Raw genomic sequence first — 25859 nt, 5'->3', positions numbered from 1 at the left:
GAGCATTCACCTTAGAAGATTTTTCCCACATTGGTGGACACTTGGAGGTCTCATGTACATGATAAGAATAGTTGTTCCACCTCTTGAAAGTTAGATGTGTCCACTCTAAAGCCCCTATGCTCATTTTGTAGGAGGGTTTGGGATCATTCTTGATAGGATTGGAGGAGAAGACCCAGCACTAAGGGTGAACGGTTTACTTTGGAGCCCATTCTTTTACTTTGGATGACACCTAGGGAGTTTACTAGTTGATTTGTAGAGGAGAAGTACCTTTGAAGGGCCTTTGGAGGCTAGATGCTGCACCAAAACCTTTTTTCCCCTCATTTGTTGGAGATGGATCACTTTTTTGGGCCTACTACCTCTCGTGTAAGCATGGGTACATATGAACACTTCGCAATATTTATCACCATTATTGTAAGCCCAAGGTCATGTTACCCCTCTTTCAGCAGGGGTACTCCAAAAAAATTTGGACACACCATATAAGCCCAAAGAATGTGCCTTATAGCCTTGTAAAGTCATGTGGGTGTGTGTTATTTTGTGAAAGTGACTCTAAGATCCCCATTGGTGTGGATGTTCATGGCTACTTTCAGTTTTGTTTTATTCATGGTATGTCTAGATCTGTGGCACTGTTGACTTCCCCTTGGTGGGCAGTAACTCCCTACCTTGATGGGTATCATTGCAATATTTCTTTTTCAAATTTATTTTAATTTCCAAAAAAGTATTCTATGAAATTTCTTCAGGAAAAGCACATAATAATTCTTGCAAGAATTTGAGTGATTTAAATTTTAAAATCAATAATTGCAAAGTTTGTAGACAAATTCTATTGTAAAAATCAACTCCTGGTTTGAAGCAACACCAACACTACAAACACATAAACATGTTCAACTTTCAGAGGCCCCAAATGAAAATGACCAGATTTGCTGTAGATACAACCTATCTTATTCAAAACTAATTACTGATGACCTTTGGGGTGGCTTGTTACGAGATGGAGTTTCTGATGGTATTATTGGAATTTTGGTTGTTCCTCTTGTCTTCTTGTCTTCCCATGCTTTGTTAAATATAGGGTTGCTTTCACTCAAGGCTCCAACACTGGGGATAGGTGCACCTCTGCCAAGCTGCAACATGTTGAATAACCTTTACATCAATGAAATATAGAGTTGTTCCTTGGAGAGAGTTATTGATTTATGAAATCTTATGTTAATGCCATGAACCTTGTAACAAATATTCATAGTGCTCAATCAATTTGCTTCAGCCAAGAATCTGCCTAACCAAATGCTAATGGATTCCTCTCACCTGTCAGATAATACGCAACAATATTTTAATGTTTTCCTAGAAGTATAGGTATAATAAATATCCATATTACAGATTATGATGCAAAATTAGGCCCTGCTAGTACCTAACTTAAGAAGGCTTCACAAAGACCTGTATTGTCTCACAGAAGGTGCAAAATCATTGGAATTTTTAGAATAATGAGTTTGAACAATAGATGGTGAGAAATGTCCTCAGTCAACCTAAAATCTTTAATTTCAAATGTTACAGATGGAAGGGCCTTTATTTTAATCAACCTATGCCATTAATAATTTCTCAAATCAACTGTGTGCAGACTTGGTTCATAAGTACCTAAGCTTTGTATTCATGGCTTGCAGGACACTGACAAATTTTGCACGCCCATTCTCCACAAAGCATGTAATTTCATGGCTTGATTTCTAAAATCTGCATGAAAGTAATAGCATACCTTGGTCCTAGACACACAAATTGGGAGTAATATTTATAAAAAAAAAAAATATAATAAATTATTATGTTTAGACAAGATATCTATCAATCCAAGATCATGGCTATTCAAACCACAAGAAAAAAATAATGCCCTTTTCCAGTGTTATTGACCACTTTATCCAGTGACTAATTAGAAAACTTCCAAAAATTTGGCTTATTTCTACATTTGGAACTATTACCTTAACAGGTATTCTAACATTATAAATTATGGTTTAAATTTGAATTATGTCAGTTTTGACTGAAAGCAATTTACAAGAAGGAAAAACTATGAAATACTTACAGTTTCATTGGTTCATATGTTTCCACCCTATGACTCTTGCCCAGTTGTTGAAGGTGGTAACATGCACTCTGCTCCAGGTTTGTTCCCAAATCTTTGGCATCTGATACCCTCATATTCCTTGTTAGATTGTTCTTCATGGCCAGGCTTTGCACCTCTAACAACATGGGCACCCTCAAAATAAGATGTGTAACCAGTATCTTGTTTAGTATTCCAGTTCCCAAACTTCAGAACATGTGTTGGACGCTGTTGTAAACAAATACAAGAAAAACAACCTAAAATTGTCAATCTATAAAAACACATACAGGAAAACATCCATAGATATCAAAGTTCACAAAAGAGAGGGGAACTCTAAAATCCCTTGCCTTCACCTTTTGGGGTACCATTGTTGTTTGTTTGTTGTAATCCTTCATGTTCCATGATGTACTTATTTGATCTATCAAGTATATATGCAACATTTCTCAACAAAAAACAAGAGAGGGAGACCTTCTATGTGACAAAAGAATACTTCAAACTATGTCAATGGGACTAGGAGGACAACATTTGACAATAACAATAAGGAGTGCCTAGAGCATATATCAACTAGTTCTAAAATCTAAGAAGAATGAAAGAAGAGTAGATAATAAAATAGAAAAGGAAGGGAACCCAAAAGAGTATCCCTAGAAAGTGGAATTGATAATAGATAATACTTGAGAGATAAAATCCTCCAAGTCATGACTAGTCCTCTCAAAAGAAAAGACTATGGAGGTGAGGAAGAGCAACATCCTTACTAGCATTTGAAACAAAGAGGAGCCATCACCATCCACCACCATAAATGTGTCAATGTTGACACAGTTACCCCTTGGTTTGTGCAAGAAATCACAGGGCTAATTGAAGGTCTAAAGGATTTTTAATGACTTTCATAAGGTGAATGAAAAAAATATGCAAAAGGGCATATGACTGTTATGGTTCTCAATTCAAGTCAAGCAGCATGAATGGGTCAAATGTGCATAAAGAAAGTTACATGGTCTGTGTTTCAAAAGTGACTTTGCAGCAACACTTGCAGATTTTTCATGGCAGACAAAACTTATAATTGGAGGCAGTTTGAAACTTTGATGCCATAGCAAAATTCAAACAAAGACTTTCTGAATGTGGTCACAAATGTTCTGTGTGCTTGGATCGTTTGTTCCAAAGTAGAGAATGATAATGTCCATATCAAACCAAGAATGAAAGGTCTATAGGATACTCTTATATTACAAAAAAAAGAATTCTTCAACACACAAGTCAAAGTTTGACAGAAAAAGCCCAAAGGAATTAAAAAAACATCAGATTGGAAATGGTGTATATAAAGGCAAGTGACCTATCAAGCACCTGAAAAGAAATAATGAGTAAACACCTGAAATTTCACAGTGTTCACAGAACTGGAACTGTGGTTTTCAAAACAGGAAAAACCTCTCCAAGCATTGATCCACTCTCAGTTGTAAAAGCAAAATTGTCCCTTGCAAGTCTAAGGTTTGATGAAGTTTCAATCGATTTCGAAGAAAACACTCCTTCCCATACTAACTTGACTGCCTTAGGTTTTAGTTTTTGAATTGAATGAAATATCTCACATGTTATTTTAGAGAAGAATCTTCGGCGAAAATCACATAGAGATAATTTAGTCGACGTGTTTCAAACCAACCAGTGTGGTTCATCGCCAGGACAAGTTGAATGAGCAGATCTTGCTATGCATTATAAATAGATCGGGCAAAATATCCAGCTAACGGCTAGAATAATGACAGCTCGAAACGGCTAGTTGGACCAAAATATTTATTTATTTGTTTGTTTATTTATTTATTTTTATTCAAATTAGTTAATTCCGTTATTAATTTTCCTATTAAAATAAACGTAAATTGACAATTTTATAAATATATATTATAATAAGTGAGTTAATATACTCTAATCATAAAATAATCGAGTAATTAAAAATAGATAATAGTTGACTATATTTTAAATAAATATAGGTTAATTATATTTTAAATAAAATATTGTTAAAGGGAGATTTAAATCTTAAAATAAATTAATTATAAATCAACGAGGTTATATAAATATTAGTCAGTTGTATAACTTAAAAATAGAATATTCTATTTTAAAATATATATAAATAAATAAATAAGTCTCAAATTCATAATCAAATAATATCCTCATAAAAATATTTACTTAAGGGTGAAAATTAGTATATTAGTTTAAAAATAAAAAATAAAAATAAAATAAAATAAAATTTTAATTTTAATTTAAGAATCAAAGAGCTTTATATATATATATATATATATATATATATATATATATAATAATAATTTAAGAACTAAAGCGCTTGAAAAAAATAAATAAATAAATAAAAAAATAAAATAAAAAATAAAAAAATAAAATAAAATAAGAATTAAAAAATAAATAAAAATATTAATTTTAAATTAAGAATCAAAGAGGCTAAAAAAATAAATATACATATATATATATATAAATAATTAAAATTAACATTTTTATTTATATATGTATATTTATTTTTTCAGCCTCTTTGATTTTTAAATTAAAATTAATATTTTTTATTTGTTTTTTAATTCTTATTTCATTTCATTTTATTTATTTTTTATTTTTATTTTTTTCAAGCTCTTTAGTTCTTAAATTATTATTATTATTATTATTTTATTTATTTATTTATGGAGTTGTCTTTAAAGAGACTTTTTGGAAGCTTTTCCGGTGGGTTTTTCCGGTCAAAATCCGGCAGCAATTTATTGAAATCGCAAGTTTGATAGCTAATTTCTGCACAATCAAAGCGTCCCAGGGGTTTTCCAAGGTGCTGAATCCAAATATGCAGTTAAAAACCCATTTTAAATAATACAAATCAAGATTTAACCTCAATTTTTTCCGCCGGATTCCGTCACCGGAATCTCCAAAAAGTTGCACTAAAGACAACTCCTTTATATATATATATATATATATATATATATATTGCAAGTTCTTTGATTCTTAAATTAAAATTAATATTTTATTTTATTTTATTTTTATTTTTTATTTTTAAACTAATATACTAATTTTCACCCTTAATAAACTATTAAGTAAATATTTTTATGAGGATATTCTTTGACTATGAATTTGAGACTTATTTATTTATTTATATATATTTAAAAATAGAATTATCTATTTATAGAATATTCTATTTTTAACTTATACAACTGACTAATATTTATATAACCTCGTTGATTTATAATTAATTTATTTTAAGATGTAAATCTCCCTTTAACAATATTTTATTTAAAATATAATTAACCTATATTTATTTAAAATATAGTCAACTATTATCTATTTTAAATTACTCGATTATTTTATGATTAGAGTATATTAACTCACTTATTTTAATATATATTTATAAAATTGTCAATTTACGTTTATTTTAATAGGAAAATTAATAACCGAATTAACCAATTTGAATAAAAATAAATAAATAAATATTTTGGTCTAACTAGTCGTTTCCCGGTCAAATCGAGTTGTCATTATTCTAGTTGTTAGCTGGATATTCTGCCCGATCTATTTATAATGCATAGCAAGATCTGCTCATTCAACTTGTCTTGACGATGAACCACACTAGTTGGTTTGAAACGCGTCGACTAAAAATTATCTCTATGTGATTTTCGCCGAAGATTCTTCTCTAAATTGATATGGATCACAGAAGCCTAAATTCAATAATATCTCACATCTCTCATTATAGATTCATAGAATGGATTTTGATGGTTGTGCTGTAGGAAACATCAGATCTTCCCCACAGTCACCAAATGTGCAGGATAATGAAGTTTTGAGCAGCATTTGTGAGATGTTCTTGGTCTTCCGCTTGGTGATGCATCTATGAAAATCCAAGCTGCCATTATGTATAATTTTCTTAGTGAATGAAGATGAGACAATGGTGAAGGAACTAGTACAATTGGCAGATCTACATGAACTCTATTCATAAGAAAAGGTTGTTGAGGAATCCATAGAGGAAGACTGGTTTTGCTAGCTGATTTCTTCTAGCCATGCCCTGTTTCTTGATCCCTTCTGTTCTTATTTCTCTGATATTTTTATTTTTGTTAGTGATGTTTGATGATCAATGTATGATGATCGATGTTTGTCACTGTCCTCTGTTTTTTCATGGGTTCTCAGTCAACAAAATTGGCTTGCTATGAGGGCAACCTTTTCAACATGAAAGAATAATTGAGTCTCCTTCGACATGCAAAAAGGAAAGCATCTTTCACTGCACCTTTGACTACGAATTCCGGTTTTGACCATCAGACTCTTCATATGTGAATTTATCATCCTTCTCTACAGAGAAAAGGATCATCTCTGAGCAGGTCAACACAATGCTTACACAATTCTTCCTCTGATAAATGATATTTTCTGTAGCTTAATGGTGCTCCTTCGTTTGCTGCCAGGGGTTCCTTTAATGAGGGAAATTATGCCACCTATTTAACCAGCTGTCATTTTGACTGATATATTTATGCCCTTCAAATCTGGAGCTGTGGATTTTATGCCTTGAAACTCTACTCATAAAAAATGCAATCCAAAACTTTGGCAGCTTTAAAAGTAAGAATTAGAGCCTCTTTGTCTCTAGGGCGAAGTCCACTCAGAACACCATCCACATTCATTTGTTCCAAATATGGGAGGAATTAGGGGACTTGGATTCTGAACTATTGTCCTGTAGTCACCTTGAATGCGAGTGAACTTGTCCATAACGATCTTCTGCCCGGTCACATCTTGGGCAACAAAGCACACTCCCACAACATTCTCCTTCAGGTCCCTGCTCGAGCAAGCATTAACGAGTAAAACTACTGGACCTTTTTCCTCCTCTGAGCCATGTCTTTTCAGCTCAATTTGAACATTTTTCTTTTCAACTCCTTGCAAAGCCAAATGTAGCATCGTTCTCAGCTGAAGTTTCCTCGACGATATTGATTAGAGGCTCCCCCAGGACCTCTTCCACTGACAACCCTGTAAGTTCGAAAGCTTTTCTATTCCATCCATTTACTACTCCATAAGCATCGACTGCCAAGATTGGAGTCTTTGTTGTTTCAATCAGTCTCACCATCTCATTTGTCACTGCATTCAATTCATCCATTTCCTGAAGTTTCAAATCAATGAGTTACCTATTTATCGAGATATTTTTGCTACTGTCATCAGTTTCTTTGCAGGAACCTCACAGTATTAACTGCAATGAATGGATGGCATCCATCTCAACATCCTCCCAAGGCAAACTCCTCATTTTTTACATTTCAAGGAATGCATCAAACGAATATCGTGGATGCATTTTCTTACCATCGTCTCTATCCTACAGGTCATGTTTGGCACCTCCCCATTTGATTTCTTTTGCAGTATGGGATCTGAACCAAAACAAAAGTCTTTTGAATTAATTCTCACTGCGGCAATTCCACAAACTGCATTCCCTAATGATCCCGCTCCAGGATAGCCTGCATAAACAAGACTATCTGTGCTCAAACCTGTGGAATCCATGTGATGCTCAGACAACCATGCAACAATATCTTGGATCTGAGCCTCAGTAGGAGTTACCCCCAGAAGCCAAAAGTTTTCTTCATAGTAAAGGGCAGCACCATCGCATCTGACAAGATCCATGATGTTGGGCTTCCGAGTGACAATTCCCAAGGGTGTGTCGCGAAGTAGCATGTCGCAGAGCAATGCTTGAGTGCATAGAATTCACTTTTCTCTCATCTGAGCAGCCAATTCAACTTCCTTGTTTAGCTGAATTCCAAAAACTTGCATTAAGAACTCACAGGCATACCTCAAAGGAAATGGAACATAGCATGGACTAGTGTGATGACAAACCACCAGTCCCCAAAGCCTTCTTCCTTTCTGCTGCATCTGCCCCTCGCTACCTCCGTCCAATTCCTTCTCATTGATTACTACAACCATTACTAGAGATGTTATAGAACCCATGTTGGCCATGTATTGAGCATGGCAACCATGAGGTGCTATCAATGTAGATCCACAGAAACTTAGGTCTCTAGGCAATCTCTTGTCCTGAATCACTGTTACAGGTTGTGTATAGCAATCACAAATCATTCTTACTCTGTTCCTCATAAAAAAAAATCTTGAAACCTGAAGGACATCAGTTGTAGGGTAGTGAAGACCCAAATAAGGTTCTAAATCATATCTTCTAATCTCGGATATCACCTCACCATGATCATCATCATGAAATTTATAAGACATAACACGGTCATAGCCTATAAGGTCACACACCTCTTGTACAATCATGTCACACAATAGCCCAATATTTCCACCAGGGATCGATTTCCAACGTGATATTTCCTTTTGCAGCAAGATTATAGGATTGTAATGCTCTCATTGCAGAGGTGGAAACATCCGAAGTCCCAATAGGCTCAAAATCTATCACCAACACCACATCAATTCTATGGAGTATAGCATAGAAGGGCTTATCGGAACTCTTGGAATGGACCAAAACAAGATTCAGAAGATTGAGTTCTTCAAACTTGGTAGCCTTCTACAATGCCATGGTGCTCGAAGGAGTGAACAAGGTCCTTGCATCACTGCCAATACAAAGAATTTGTTGGTCCTCCATGCTGGGAACTGCATGAGTTGACACTTGAAACATATATGGGGGATTTTCACTGTAAGCAATCACTTCAAAAGTCTTCTCATTCACTGCAACCATGCACCCAAATGGATGAATAAGCTTGCTCCTTTGTATTTGCTGCAGATATGCACTAACTGCAACTGATGGAACAATCTCTAAATCCTTGTTATCTGTTCTGGAGTCACAACTTTCAACACCTTGAATTTTAGGCCAGGCATCCCAGCTTTAAGAAATTTAAGAACTTGTCTCAATCCCTCATCTCCCACATCTGCATCATCATTTTTCTTTGTGTCAGTATCTGAGTCTTTAGTAGCTTTAAGTGATAATGAAAAGGAAGCATCTGCAGATTGTCCATTCCACTGCAAGTAGACCACCTGCTCCTTGTATTTCTGATTTTTGTTAAGAAAATTTCAAACATAGGAATGCCTGGAGCTCCTGCAGCCTTAAACACCAACAAAATTTGCCCATATAAATCATTTTTAACAAAAAAATATATGTGATAACACGACCAAATGCGTGAGAGAGAAGGCACCAAGGGCTGGCCTCAGTCCCAGACTTGCAAAGTAAGAAAGCATGGCTTTGGGTTCACAATGCTGGCCTTCTTCGCCTCCTAGAGAATAGATCTAAAATCTGGCGGGCATGCTAAGCCCAAAGTGGCATCGACCCTCGATCCTTCCACATGTGCCCTTCCTTCTCCTTCCTCATGGACAAACCTTTTTGATATTTGGACAAAACTTTCAAATGGAGGGAAATAAACCATTTTGATATTTGGACAAAACTTTCAAATGGAGGGAAATAAACCATTTTAATATTTGAAAGAAACAAATCCATGAAACCTTAATGAAAATTAAATGAAATTAACTTATGTTTATAAAGGGAATTAAATAAAAGGTTGAGTACACCAAAAGATAATTTTGTTAGAAATTTGAAAAACAAACATATAAATATTAATTTTTCTAAATAAATAAATATTAATTTTTCTTGATACTTATTAGATAAACAGATGTTCATGATTTTTTTTCTAGAATAAAGATTTAACGGCAAACAAAACCTCAGAGTTGCACAAGCTCAATGTCCAACGAGGCTCTAGATCTCCTAGGCCAAATCTAAAGAGATAAGCCAGATCTAAAGAGAAAGATATATAAACTGAAAAGGATACCAACTTTAATTCTCAGCAAAGCTTCAATGCACCTTCCAGAACTTTAGTTCTCCTTGCCATTTTTCATGGAAATCGTGGTTGTTGTTGCTCAAGACTTTCTGTTAGAGGGGAAGGCAGAGCTACAAGGTAACATGCGTGTTAATATGCCCTGGAATTGTTATAGGGTGTTTAATATGAAATTATGTCTCTTCTTCATTGATTACACATACAAATGAAGGATCATTTTATAGTTTATTTAATAAATAAAAGGTTTAGTCTTTTCTTTTATTTAATGGTAGGTATTTTTTATTATAAATAATTATTAATTTATGAAAAAAAGTAGGTTTTTGTGTCACTAAATATCATTTGATATCAAAACAAGTTTTGTGTGGTTAAATAGTGAAGAAAAGTACTAATGTTATGGTAATGATCAATCATTATTTCTAATTAAATGTTTGGTTTAATAAGGATAATTCAATGGTGAGAGAGCTTTGGTAGTGCTGGCGCATAACAAAATATCCAATGGTGAGAGAGCATTGGAAACGTTATAAAAGGACAAGAGACTATTGAATAAAAGTAATATTAGAAAACATAAAACAATATGAAAGAAAATTTCTTGAGTATCAACAAATGAAGAAGATAATTGAGCTTGGGCTAGTTGGTACTGAAGTTCTTTTGCTTCAATTTCAAAGAGACCAGTTACTAGAAATTTTTCTCCATCAGATCTGTATTGGGAAATTTCTTCCCATATTTGAGCAGGTTCATATGCATTGGTGAAATTTTCCACGATCTTCTACTGATATTTGGATTTTGGATTTTGTGGGAAATTTGTAGCTCGATGACCTTTCTTCTTACATATATAATAGTCAAAATTCTTTGAAGGAATCTTCCTTCATTTAAATAATGATTTTGCCCTGGTTGAGATGATGTTTAATAGAGGGAGTCAACATGGGAAAGGTAATACTTTGGCTCTCACATGTTTTAGAAAATTGATATCTCTTGATATCTCTTTGTCCATAAACATTAGGGGTGGAAAAATAGCATAGCTTCTAGAGCTAAGTTTGTTCCAACTTAGTTATATCTTGAACCACAAATTGGTGTTGACCTCATGGATATGATAGAAATTTGGTGGCTTGTAGGGTAGTATTGTCATAAAATAAGAAGGGTAGACATCAAAATAAGCTTTGTGTGGTCAAGTAAGGATAACTAATCTATTGAGATTTTCCATGATGTTCAATAGAGGGAGTCAACATGGGAAAGGTGATAGTTTGGCTCCCACATGATTTAGAAATTGATCTCTTTGTCTATAAACATTAGAGGCAAAAAAAAATCCTAGGTTCTAGAGCTAAGTTTGTTCCAAATTAGTTATATCTTGAACCACAAATTGTTGTTGACCTCATGGATATGATAGAAATTTGGTGGCTTGTAGGGTAGTCTCGTCATGAAATAATGTTTTCACTTATTATATAGTCATATATTTTAATACTAGACTAAATTAGTAATTTAATTTAGTCACTTATTAGCTAGTTGTATATTTTATCCCTAGACTAAATTAGTCGTTTAAGTTAGTCATTTTTAGTTTGGTCACTTAAAATTTCTCAAATTTAGTAGTAATTTACTTGAAATAATTGCAATGACTAACTTTTTTAGTCACCTAGTCATTAATTTCATCATTTTCTACTAGTGACTCGTTGCTCCTATGTTTAAGTTATTGGCTAAAGATGTTGATTTTTCATGGGATATTGACTATCAAAATGCTTTTTAGGTACTAAAATATAGGTTTTCAACTGCACCAGTATTGAGGGGACCTAACTGGTCCCTTCCTTTTCATATTTGTATTGATGCATCAGATACAAACCTTGGATATGTGTTGGATCAGAGAGAGAATCAAATTCCTTATGCTATTTATTTTGTTAGCAAAAATCTCTCACCTGAAAAATTGTTGTTGGCTATAGTTCATGCCATTAACAAGTTCAAACATTATATTACTGGTTATGAAACCTTTGTGCACAATGATCACTCTTTTATTATATTTCTTATGAATACACCTATTACACATGGTAGAGTTACAGGATGGTTACTTTCACTTCAGTAATTTAACATTATTATGATTGATAAGTCCGAACAAGATAATTCAGTTGCAAACTTTTTGTCTAGAATGAACATTTCACAAGATGTTGCTCCAGTCCTAGATGACTTTCCTGATGAGAATCTATTTTCCATTTCCACTCATACTCCTTGGTTCGCTGATGTGGCTAATTACTTGGTGTTAGGAAAGTTGCCACAAAACTTATTGCCAGAGAGAAACACAAGATTGTTCAGTTGAGTGCCAATTATTCATGGATTGAAGGATATCTGTACTGCACTGGACCAAATATAATTATGAGGAGATGTGTGCAAGAAGACGAGATGTATGATTTTTTGAAAGCTTGTCACAATGAGCCATGCAGTGGGAATTTTGCTAATAAAAGGACAACTTACAAAGTGTTACATGTGGGCTATTATTGGCCCAACCTTTTTAAAGATGCTAAAAAGTTTGTTGCCAACTGTGATTCTTTCCAAAGAATGGGAAGATCAGTTTCAAGTGACGAGATGCCTCTTTAAACCCAGGTATCAATTGAACCTTTTGAAAAATGGGCATTGGATTTTGTAGGACCTATTTCTCCTATGTTTAGAAAGAAGAGGTATATTCTAGTCTGCACTGATTATGTGACAAAATGGGTAGAGACCAAAGCCTTATATTCTATTAGTAAAAAAATTGTTGTGGATTTTCTCTTTGAATACATATTTTCTCGCTTTGGCTTACCTAGAGAGATGGTCACCGATCAAGGGACACAATTTACTTCCAAGCTTGTGAAAGCTATCACTAAACAATACTAACTCAAGCACCACAAGTCTACTATGTACCATCCCCAAGCTAATGGTCAGGTAAAATATACCAATAAAGTCAGAGTCTATTCTTAATAAAATAATTCAGCTCAATCATGGAGACTGGGCTGACAAGTTACCAGAAGAACTATGGGCCTATAGGATAACTTGGAGAAATGTGATGGGATATTCTCCCTATGAATTGGTCTATGGGAAGCATGTATTTCTACCAAATGAATTTTAGGTAAAGACCTTTAGGATGCTATTCAATTAGGGATGGATTTGAATGAAGCTCAGAAACAGAGGGTGTTTCATCTAAATGAACTTGATGAGATCAAGCAAGATGCTTTCTAGAAGACTATGTTGGTATAGGATCAACGGGTTCGTTGGCATGATAAGTACATAAAAAGAAGACTTTCGAACCAGGAGACTACGCATTATTGTATGACAATATGTTAAAACACTTCAAAGGGAAATTTTTGACTAGATGGCTAGGATCCTATGAAGTGGAAGAGGCTCTTGACAATGGCTCAGAGATAGAGTTGATTAATAAGGAGGATCTACCTCCTCCTAGTTCTTCAAACTGAATTTTTTTATTATTAGTATAATGTGTGTGTGTGTGTGTGTGTGTGTGTACATAGTATAAATGACAGTGGGCTTAATTATGCTTTCCTCCATAGGGCCACATATAATAAAGAGGAAATTTGTCAAGTGTAAGTTTATTCCTTTACCTGGACTTGATAGATTATTTACAGAAAGGACACCCCTGTAGTCTACTTTGAGCATCTTTAGAGTCTCTAAAAATGAAGACTCTAAGCAGAGACTGACCCAGGATTGTTGAACTTGGATGGGACAGTGGTAGTTAGGGATCTACGAAGTAGAGAGTTGTTCTTTTCTGGGCTTGGTAGAATGATTACAAAAAGGAAGCTTATGGAGTCTTCTTTGACGTGCTTCAGACTCTCTAAAATTGGAATTCTGCCAGGCAATAACTATTCTAGGTTTGGTTTAACATCCATGGAATAGTGGTTCCAACATTTATTTTGAAGCAACAAATCTTAATGTCATTCAGATTCTTAGTTTAGAACTTCTTCCTACAATTGATTTTACAGATAAGTTACGTGCTAATTTGAATGTAAAATTATTTACTTTGATAAATATGCTCCAAAATTGTTGTTCCAACATAATTTAAGTGGTTTCGTATATTGCTGCTAAATTCATTTACAGTACCTATATAATTCCAGTATTTCGGTAGTCAATTTGGTACTTAAACATTGTCTAGAAGTTCTAAGTACTAGACCAATTAGATACTCTAGATGCCACTGATTGTGATCCAGTAAACATAAAATTTGAAGAGTATCAATTTGTTAGCATCAAATTCAAAGAGTATCAGTTTGTCAGCATCAAATTCAAAAGCATCAATATGTGAGCATCAAATTCCACAATTGGGAAGTAGCAGTTTGGCCACATCATATTCAACAATTGAAGAGCATCGGCATTAACTTTTGATAATGCTAAGAGTATTTTGTTTCTCATTTTTTTTGAATCTCTAGTTGTTATTACATAGTCAAAGAAAAGGTATGAATGAACTTTCATTTATTTAGGTTGATGCAAAGAATGTGGATGATAGAGTCTAACTAGTGGTCCCTACCTCCATTCATTTAAATTATGTGTAATTATGATAAAATATAGTCCTTTCCTCATGCTATTGAATGAAATTTGAATTTTCATATCCATCAACGAATCATGATTATCAATTTCTTGTCATTGTACATGCATTGGTGTTTCCGCCCATCGTTTTTTATAGACCCTGTTCTCATCATAATTTAAAAATGTGGCTACCCCTTTCTATTTTATTCCATTTGTCTACTATGAATTTCTAAAAGACTAGGACGAGAATCCTTCTACTCCCTATTTCATAGCCTCTTTGCACTCAACCCAATGACTTCTTAATTTCTTGATTAGCTTTGAATCAATTTTATCGCCGACATGGGGTTGGACAGGCATGAACCTACCTTTACTCATTTCAATACTAGCGCTAAGTATATTGCATGTGAAACTAAGTTTGAGGAAAAAAGATTTCCTACAAAACTTTCAAGGACATAATGATAAGGTCATCGTGGGATTTGCACAGAACTTCAATGGGAAGATAGTGAAAATTGGAGACCTTGAGATTGAAATAATAGATGCATAAATAGCCAAGGTAACATGGTTACCTTTGAGCAGTGAAAATTATTTCAACCATTTCTATATCGACTGGGAAGAGTGCTTGAAGTGTCTTAAGCCTGCATACAAACATGTCAACTGGACCAAAGGAGTCTCCAAGTGATATATTGCAGAATAATGGTGACCACTTCTCACAACATTCAGGTATTTATGACTTGCGAAGGAAGGTATGAAACTACATTCATTTACCATGTAAGGCTTCTTCTATATTTCATATATGGTCGTGACATAAATTTCCCTTTCTTCCTTTGCAAAAGACTGCAAAAAGTTCATAGAAATGTTTATTTGACCTCCAAAAGAGAAAAAAAATAGCCTATGCCATTACGACCTCATTAATATGGTTATTTTATGAATTGGGGCAATGAAATGATAACTGAGCAGAATTTTTGACAAGAAATTTTCCTAGAGGATAAAGTCAAATAAAATTGAAATAAAGAACAATTACTATGAAATTGAAGAAGTTGGGAAAAGGATCTAAGGTCCCTATTAAGCCAGTTACTAAACATGTTGAGGAGCCTACAAAGAAACCATAATCAAAGGGGGTCGAAGGGAGTGCAGCGACGTCTCCAGATGAATTATCCTCGAGAAACCCTAGCCCTATTCAAGAGAAAGGAACCCTAGTATCCCTATAAAATAAAAAGAAAGGGGCACACAAGTGGAATTTGGACACAAATATTCAGGCAGAAAAGGAACTGATACCAAAACAACTAAAATAATGTGTTGGGAAGAATCCACAGATGTAGGTTGCAGAGTCGGGTGTCTAAACAAGGAAAAAACAAAGAACAAAACAATTAAGGGTAGGTGCTAATAAGGGATGAAGGAATATATTTAAAAAACAAAAAGATACTATGCCACCAACAACCCCATCTTCCCCCCCACAGGCTGAAGAAATTCCTAATCCAACAGAGGTTCCAATTTTGCAACAGGGAAAAATATTTACTTGTAGAATGGCACGTCAACGGTGCCCTCAACAAATAACTCAACCTATCGAACCAGTGTCTATCCCATTATCACTAAGGGAAGAAAGGCCTATGGACAAATTTGAAGACTTCCAAGGTAACTCTCCACCCAATGGGTTATCTGAACATGGGCCCCTATAGATAAAGAGGTAGCTGAAAAAATGATAAGTCAAATTCAAGCGAATTTGGTTCATGAAGAGACTAGGTTAAGGGAAAATAGTTTTCCTCCTTAAAATGTGCCTAATTCTATTGACAGAGAGTTACAATACATGGTCGATAAGCTACAAAGGAAAAATATCAAGCTAAGGGAGAAGGCCCATAAGTACAAGGTCTTGTACAAGAATGTTAGAAGTGACAATGAATTGTATAAGGCTCAAAATTTGACTTTGACATCAGAGAATGACAAGCTGGAAATTAAAAGTAATAAATTTCTCTGCTGGAAGATAAAGAAGTTGAAAAATCCCTGAATATACACCACCTATGATAGAATGTGAAGACTCCGACAACAGATGAGAGTGAAAGATCATGGCCTAGAAATTTTTGTTAGTGCAATAGGAATTCGAGAACAAGTTTTGCCCCAATTTTGATGTCCGAATAAATTTTGTAGAAGATAAATGCATGAGGACATGCATCCTCTTTAGGATGGCGGAGATATTGGGGCCTACTTTTGTATTTTTTTGACACCTTATTTTGCTATATTTTGTGATACCCTGCTCCATTTTTACCCTTTTGACACCTTAAAGGTTGCCCTTATCCTTGTCAAATGGTCCAAGTCAATAAGTGGAGGTAAAGTCACAAATTAGGCGTATTTTCATATTTCTTTGGTTGATCTAGATAGATGTTAAGTGAGTTTATATTATTTTGCTAAACTTGGCTGTAATTTTACTAGGATTCCTAAGCATGAGGATAAGAACTCGATGGTATTGGAAGATTACACATGCAGATCAACATTCATATTTCTTTTACACCTAGCAGTTGTTCAGTACTTACTTTTGTACTTGATTCAGTACCACTTTCCAGAAATTTGGTACCAGTCAACTAAACGATGTTTCCCAAGAAACATTGTTATCTTCTTTTATTTATTTCGACAATAGGTACAATGTTCTCTCCCAAGAATAGTACTATGACAGATCTTCGTGGATATGTTAGACTGGATTATTGATCTTTGAGATCTAACTTGTCTTAATTGAGCCCAGATCATATCTTGTATTGTTTTCTTGTTCATTCAGTTAAAGTTATCTTTAGGCTATGATCTCCTTAAAAGGAGGGACTAGCAGTACTACCAAGGTGAGGAAGAGGAGAGAGAAATGAGAATAGAAAATAGTAATTGTGGAACATATTCAAAAATTTGTTTTTATTTCAAGTTTGGAACTACATTACAGATGTACTATTGAATATTGTTAATATAGTGAATTTGACTTCTATTTCTTAAGTATTGATGTGTTATTAATTTGTTAAGTTTACTGTTGTATTCTAAGTTGTCTAAGATCGTGGCAGGGGCCCACCACTGATCTCAGCCAAGTTTGTAATTGATTCGAATTAGAGTAGGAATATCAGTTAGTATAGAATAGTTGCATCACTATTGCTTTCTTTTAGTATTTATAAGTATTACTTATTATCCTGTGTGTGCTTATTATCTGAAGCTAGAACATTTGAATTTCCAATCTCTTAGATTCATATTCCCAATCTCTCATATTTCTGATTTGAAGTTAGAATATTTGAGTTTCCAAGTTCTATGTTTACAGTCCCTTAGATTTATGATCTAAAGTTGAAAAATTGAATTTCCAGTTCCTTAGGTTAAAACATTTGAATGCACAATCTTTAAATTTGAAGTTAAATCATTTTGACTTATAGTCTCTAAGATTTTAAATGGAGCATTCAAATTATTCATGAAATGGAAGTTTCAATTTGAATTTTTGGTTTGAACAAGGGACTCGGTGTAATTAGAAGTTTAGTAGCTAGAGCACAACTGAGACTTTCAAATAGATGCCTGATTGTTAGATAAGGAATTTGATTGTAAATCTTTGTGATTCTTATGTTAGTTTTTTTTTCAAATTTTCAATTAAGAATTACAAGATCGAATTCATATTCAACACCAAATGCCTGTAGGATATTAAGTTCTGAATTTTGAAATCAAAGGTTCTGATTTCTTAGATTAGTAGTTAAAGACCTTTAAGTTTTCTTAGAACAGTGTACCTAGATCAGATTGTATTGTAACTCAAAGCTTACAATCTCTGGTTGATACTGTAATGAGAGGAAATTAATTCAACAAATAAAAGGCCTAACAATTTTTATGGTCCCAAATTTTTAAGGTCATTTTGACACCCTAAATGATGTTTTTTGGTAATTTAGGGGACCAAGGGCTTCCATGGCATGCAAGGCCCCCATCAATTTTTTTTCCTTGTATAATTCCTTCCAATAAGCTATTGTGCACCTAAAATGGAGATTGTATGCAAAAGTTGTGCCTGTGAGATGTTGATGTACCAACGAACCATCTCCGGACCCACAAACCTTTTGGAACTTCAACCTCTAGGGTTAGGGTTTTCGACATATAAGGATCTTTATTTATTTTAAAATGCCATTATTTTTACCTCTTGTAGTAGCTTTTGTGAATTAATGCATTAACCATCTCTTTCTCATTAGAGATGACTACCATCATTCTAGCCAAATTGTGTTCTACAATATTGCATTATTTTATTCATTAATGAAGGTTGAGATTTCACTATATTACTATGCTCTATATTATATTTCTCTTAGGGTGTGTTTCATTTTCTTTATTTCCTTTTATTTCATTCCTTATACAACCTAGAGCAAAGAATGGAAGGAAATTGAGAAGAATATTGGATAATATGACCAAGGTTCCATCACTAAATATGTCACTTGTGACTTAAGTTAGATTTGAATGGGATAATAGTAAGAGTTAAAGAAAAGATGATGTAACAAAAGTACCATTTCATCTTTTTTGGTTGCACAAAGGTGTGCAAACTTTAAAATGGGGAGTGATGATGAGCTTCTCCATGGTAGTATTTCTATGCCTATCTTTGATACACCTTTTTCATATTTGTACTTTATAAACACTGTTTGGACATGATTAATATAAGTATATGGTTTATTAATTAATTTTTAATGGAATGTGTTGAATGATAAAGTGTGTTTTGTATTTAATTTTAGCTATTTTTTAATGATTTCATGGATATCAACGTGCTACCCTAACCCATGCTCCAACTAGGTCGAATCAAGAGAAGATTCCTACTCTAACATGACATCAATGAAAAGGGGGATTGTATCTCCTCATCCATTTCCAAAGGCTACAAAATATTTAAGGCACCACATCCAAACTAATCCATTTGAACTACTGACTAAAGAAAGGCAATATATCAAGTGATTTTATCCCTAAAACTAAGGGCCCTAATTATATGGATCCTAGAGACATAATACGTTCAATCAAAGAGTGATTGAAAGGTTGATTGATGCAACTTATTAGTATTAGTAGAATCTAGGGGATAACCCTAGAAAGTTTTTCATTCTTGTTAAGTTATTGATGATATTGGTGAACTTGAACTTCCGTGAGGTGTCTTTATATTTTGAGTTAATATGTTACGATTCAGTTTCCTTGAAGAAACATTGAACATGGCCCACTCACGACTAATCAAAGGACATCTATATTTGTTATTTCATTTATTTTACTTTTAGTCCTAATGAGTTCATTTCATTCACATTGTATGTTGCACATCAATTTCTGCATTTCTTTTATCAACATTACATTTCATACACATGCAGTTCCTTGGTTCATTTCCTTTAGTTTGCATCTTATTTTTTTTATTGTACTTCCAATATATGTTGAGCATGAATTTATGCATTTCATGTTGCAACATCACAATTCATGCAATAACACTCTATTTCTTGTAGCATAATTTCCAACATAGTGTTTTAGATAATTTTATGGTGTTTTTCTAGATCATTAGAAGCACTATGTTAGCCATATATTACTTCAATATTAGTAATATTATCATTTTTTTTCATTATGGTTTATTTCATCCCATGTGATAGAGAAGTGTACTATATGATTTGTTCTATTTTCGTTAGAATAACTTAGGTAAACATAACTCTATCTTTCAACACATTATTTCTCTATTTTAGATCAGTAACATATATCCCCTCACTTATATTTGTAGCCTTATGTTCTGCTTCGTGCAGTGTTGGACCTTATCTTTTCATTGTGAGGATATGCAAGGATTGGTCGCTAGATGACATGATCCCTTTAATTATGTTTTGCAACGTTCTCTTTAACTGGATTTTATCTCTCCTTTTTGTAATGTTGAACTGATTATTGGTTATTTTTACCTGTTGAAGTGACCTTTATAGTCATTCAATGGACATTATTTTCCTTTATAAATAGATGCATGTATGAATTTTACCCATGTAGTGCAATGCAACACTCAATTTTGTACAAACCCTATCATGGCCCTACTCAGGGCAGACTTGTTCTCACAAAATTTCATAGAAATGAAAGGGGATTGTCATCTAAAGTTGTAATTTGAAGAGTGCAACATTATTTTTGTTATTTGGCCCATCAAAAACACAAAGGAAAATGTTATCAAACATACTATTGAATCTTCCCTTCCATAATTAAAGGTTCCTTCCAATGTAGCCAATGTCACTAATAAGTAAGTCAATACACACATTCCAATGATGATCTTTAGACAACATGCCCCATTCCCTCTCGACCATCCTCCAAAACCCAAGAAAGATATAACATATATTTCCCAATCATAATATTGATAAACATTTTCATAAAAACATCAAGTTTAATAAACTAAATTCCATCCCTTTGCATACTTTATCCCTAAATAGTTGATATGGATATATAGACCAATTAATAGCTAGGACATGATATTGTATGTCCGTGCAAAGACAATAAATCACTTCAATAATATCATATTAAAAAAAGGTGAAATATTGAACCATTGTCATTGAGTTGAGAGGCAATTTACAGGATATATGGGGGAGATGTTGTAGTGGAACATTCAATCAATAAGAAGTTAGATCTAACATTAAATGGAAAAAATTAATGTTAACTCATAATAGGGGAGATGTTGTAGTGAAGCATTAGATAAGTTGTTCTAGTAAAATATTAGATCGAATAACAATAATAACAAGTGTAATATGCAACGTTGCTGCATAATACCTGCTTCTTATGTAAAAAGTAATTGTTAGCCACTTAAGATTAATTTAAATTTTTATAATGTTAAAAATCTCCAAAACCATATATATAGAAAATATGCTATATAGTAATCATAAACCTCAATTTAAGATAGACTTACATATAATATTATATTTATATCTCTTAAACTTAAATTATTGTTATTATTATTATTATGTAAAAAAGTGTGTTAAAAATTATAAATATATAAATTTGAGATACAACATCAATATTTTTCATATAAAAAACATAACAAATAAATAAATTAAAAATTGTCTAAATAAACAAATTATATTTAAAAGGAAATCTAAATATTTTATGCAAATAAATTGATTTAAATGAATATTGTAACTAAAGAATATGTTGTTATTTATTTTATATTAAATTCATTATCCAAATATTAATTAAAAAATTAAAAACCATCAAATTTAAAATAATATACTATAATATATGAATGATTATAGCTTTTGTCTTGTATATTTTTATTAATAAAACTACATTGTAAAAATAAATATTAAAATGGATTTGATGGGTGTACTCTTTATTAACTGTTATGACACTTCGTTTGGTACTTCTTACAATGTTCCATAAATATTTAGATTTGATAAGTGTATTTTATTAAATGTTATGAAACTTGGTTGCATACAAGATTTTTTTGGTTTTTTGTTTTTTTAATAAATTTTTTTATAACAATTCAATTTTAAACACCATGAAATTAAATTAGTGATTTCATGTAAGTGAGTCAATCAAAAATATTCATTTTTTTTAATATTTAGTTTAATAATTTAATTTTTTCAAGACTTTAATCAACTTCATAAAATTTATTTAGAAATTTCAAAGCTAATTGAAAGTCAAGTTTTTTTCTTTTGGACTAAAAACAAAAACAATAAAATATAATATTCGCTAATTAAAAAAGTAATAAAAAGTAAAAAGTAATAATAATAATAAATAATTTAGTTGAATTCGATTTTTTAGCAAATTTGATTTTATTAATAAAATTGTAAACAATTTCTTTGAAAAAAAATCATACTATACATATTACATAAAAAAAATAATGATGATTTATATTTGTAATCATAATATTTCAAAACTTCATGTTTAAATTTAGTTAATAAATATATTAAAACTTAATACTTACAATAATATCTCTTTATATGTGTTTAAATATGATTCATGCTATGCATATCACATTAAAAAATTAAATTATAAAGAAATTTTAAAACATGTCAAAGAAAAATGTCATATATATATATATAGATAAACCTATAGAGTGTTGAGAGGGAGAAAATCTCTCAATATGAAAATTTTTCCACAAATTTTATACTCAAAAAAGAAAATGGCATCTTGAGAAATATGATTTTTTTCAACACTTAGTAAATTAAGAATAAAAATAAATCTATATTTATTTAAAATTCTAAATGTTTCATTAAATACAATGAATTTCTTAAATTATTGAATAAAAAATAATATTCTAATTAATATTCTTATTAAACACTTCAAATATTATCTTGTAGCAAATATTATTTTGTTGTCCATATTATATATAAGTTAAATAAAATATTTGAGTTTTTTATAATATTTAAATTAATTTTATAGAACATACTAACAAATTTGAAGCATTATGTCAAGCTTTGAGACAATAATTTGTTTTACATCTTAAATAATCTAAGTTTTTAACACATTATTAGTCCCTGCCGCAGGCTAGGCAGGGACTATAGTAATCAATATGATGCTCACTAACATTAATTGAGTTGTTTAAGATTTTCAATAACCAAAGTTTTAAGACTCGTGACATATTTTTCATAGCGAAATTTTTTTCGCCATCTTATTTGGCCTCTTCCCGAGGCAGGGAGGCCAGAACCATATGTTATTTTCATGTTTCTTTGATATGTTTCCTTGGCATTTTCAATTGTGAAACTAATGTTGGCATTAACTCATTTCGATTAAATGTTTGGGTTATTTAGATATGTTAGTAATATATATGTTAGGGACACACACTGCATGCAACCAGACCACCCGACCAGATACCACATGGCTACTGCATGTACTGCCCTTGTGTCTGTGATACCAATTAACATTTCATTCCTTCCTGCAATAGTGGATTATGGTATCCTACGATATTATTGCACCCATTAATAAATCCTTTTGGGGTTTCTTTTCATTGCCCATTGCCCATTTTCGTTTCCAAATTCATTTCCCCTCACAAATTTCATCACATGTAAAGCCATCCAGACAGCCAGATTTCATCGTATGTAAAGCCATCCAGACAACCAGAAGAGGGCTAAGTTAGATTTGGACGAAAGAAAATACTGGTGTTCTGGTGTTCAGATAATTACCTTTAGGAAAATTGAGGGTAAATGTGGGTTGATCAGCTCCTAAATAAATGATGTGGAAAATGAGTTCCTCGGGCAGGTCTTTCTTGGTTTTCCAAACCACCCATCCGAGTCCAGCATATACAAGTCCATATTTGTGCCCAGTTTCCTGCATCCTTCATGAATGGCCCGTCACACATGGTATCATACATCCGGCCCTCTTCCAGCAGCTCGGACAGGCAATACCAGTCATGGTATGGTCTTTCGCTTCCAGCAACTGTGGGAACCACTGCCCACCTTGGCCGATTCTTCAATTAGTAATGGCCAAAGACACCTTGCTTCTCCTTGGGCAAACTCACTTTATGTCACCTGTGAAGATCTAAGCGGAGATTTTCTCTCTGGCTCTCCTGTCAAAATGGTCAGGTTATTAGTCAGGCTCGGACTTCGCAGAGCACCTCCTAACCTATAAGCATTATACCTGCCATGCAACCTGCCTTATATTCCACCTTATTTCTCTGCTGCTCTTCGACCTGGCTTGGCTGGCTCTTCTGCCCTGCTTCTGGTTTCCATCCTTCTATAAGCGGGATTTCCCAATACACATGCATATGGGAATAGATAGGTACATGTGCATACGTTGTGTGGCAACATCATGAACGTAACCATGTGCTCTCTCCATCCGGTTGACCGTTGGGGAAGTTTAGGATATACAGAGAAAGGGATAGTAGAGAAATAAAATGCTTTGGTGCATTGTCTAGGTTATTATGGTCGCTGCGAGAATCATGCTATATCGCCATTTTAACCCTTCTCTGGTTTCAATCTGCCTGCTTGGGTTTCAGTCTACCTAATCACAAATGTTAGCCTGATGCAGCGTTAGGTGGCCTGCTTTAGAGCTTGCATGCTATGTTACGGAGACAGAGGTGTAACGTTAGGTGGCTTTCTTTAGAGCTTGCATGTTATGCTATGGAGAGAGAGGTGTAAGGCACATGGCCCTCATGTAGGGCCCACAAGGTGGATCAATGTTCTGATTTTCATTTTTATTCTTATTGAAATCATTTGAATTTCTTATCTTTATTTTAAATTTGAACTTATTATACAATTTGCAGGGATTGTCCTATTTCACATTCTAACCAGCATGGAGTTCATATGTTTATAAATATCCTCTCCTCTGCCCTTAACCAAAGGTTGTGCGTGAGGTTTCGCAGAGGGAGGGAATTTATGGAGCTGGGCACCAACAACTTCATTGTGCACAAGTAGTTCTTGGATTTTCAAAAGCCCTTTAACTAGTTTCATGCATTTATTTTCAACAATATACAGGTTTAGCATTTAGGATCATTAGGATTTTAATAATGGAGCGTACGTTGTGCACAGGTAGTTCTTGGATTTTCAAAAGTCCTTTAACTAGTTTCATGCATTTATTTTCAGCAATATACAAGTTTAGCATTTAGGATCATTAGGATTTTAATAATGGAGCGTACGTCTACTAAGATCCTCGATTTGAATTCCAACCATCAACCCTTTTCAAATGAAGACGATACCCCTTTAACAAGCCCAAGTTTGGTGGCCTCTGCAACAAACCCTAATTTCATTGGAGGAATTGGTTTAAACCAAGATAATAGCTTGAAACCCTCCATTGGAAATAAAACTTCAAATGTGGCTGAAGATAGTCAGGATTGTTTAATGGGTACTCAAGGAGAGAATGTGGAGCCCACCACAACACTTGCCTTGGGTGCCAAGGGAGGGATATCTATTGATCTCAATGAAATTAGTACAGAGCTTGTGGAGAATTCCATGCCCATTGAGAACAGTAAAGTAAGAGAAGCTGAAACTGGAGCAGTGCCAATTGTTGGTTTCGACGGTGGTTCAGTTGAGCTTGGAGGAACACCTTCAAGGCTTACGAGAGCAGAATGGAGGAACGCCTTCAAGGCTTACAAGGACACTGCAGAACAATATGCATTCATTACTCTTGGAGGAATTTCAAAGCGATGGTTAATTCCCAGTTGGCGGTTTGGACTCAGAATATGTTTCTTATTTTAACATAGGTTCTACCAAAAAATAGCAAGGATTGAAGACTACTCAAGCACAGATTTCATTTTGAAAGTCTCGTCTCTGAAGAGTTTTCCTTCTTAGAGATAGGCACTCTGCAAAACTACTTTTTAAACATTTTTATTTTCTTCTCTTCTTATGTACATGCTTTCCATCTTCTGAAAGCATAGTCCAGTTAGGTCTATATCAAGTATATGAACAGAATAAAAGTGGGGGGGGTGGGAATTTCTTGTTCTCTGAAACAATTCAAAATATTTGTAGTTTATTAATTTAATAATGCATTCATACCTCATCTAATTGGATTGCAGTATCTATCATCTTATTTATCTCTCATCATCATATTTATAAATAAAGAAATGGCTTTACTTTGCTGACTGTTTTTCTTCATCTTACTTTGCTGACTGTTTTTCTTCATCTCAAATGTATATAGTGGACTTTTTTCCATAAAATTAACTGGAATTCATCCTCTGCATT

At 33.3% G+C, this 25859-nt stretch overlaps 1 pseudogene; it reads right to left on the bottom strand.

Moving 5' to 3' along the window:
* Nucleotides 1-6643: 6643 nt before the first annotated feature.
* LOC149227688 (phytochrome pseudogene) lies at nt 6644-23947 on the bottom strand (annotated as a pseudogene).
* Nucleotides 23948-25859: the final 1912 nt, after the last annotated feature.

Source organism: Pinus tabuliformis, chromosome J, assembly GCF_031772625.1.
Source record: "Pinus tabuliformis cultivar Carrire ecotype Pingquan chromosome J, CPIR1, whole genome shotgun sequence".
Taxonomy (NCBI): Eukaryota; Viridiplantae; Streptophyta; class Pinopsida; order Pinales; family Pinaceae; genus Pinus; species Pinus tabuliformis.
Note: the sequence above shows the minus strand (reverse complement) of the source record. Positions and strands in the feature narration are given on the sequence as shown.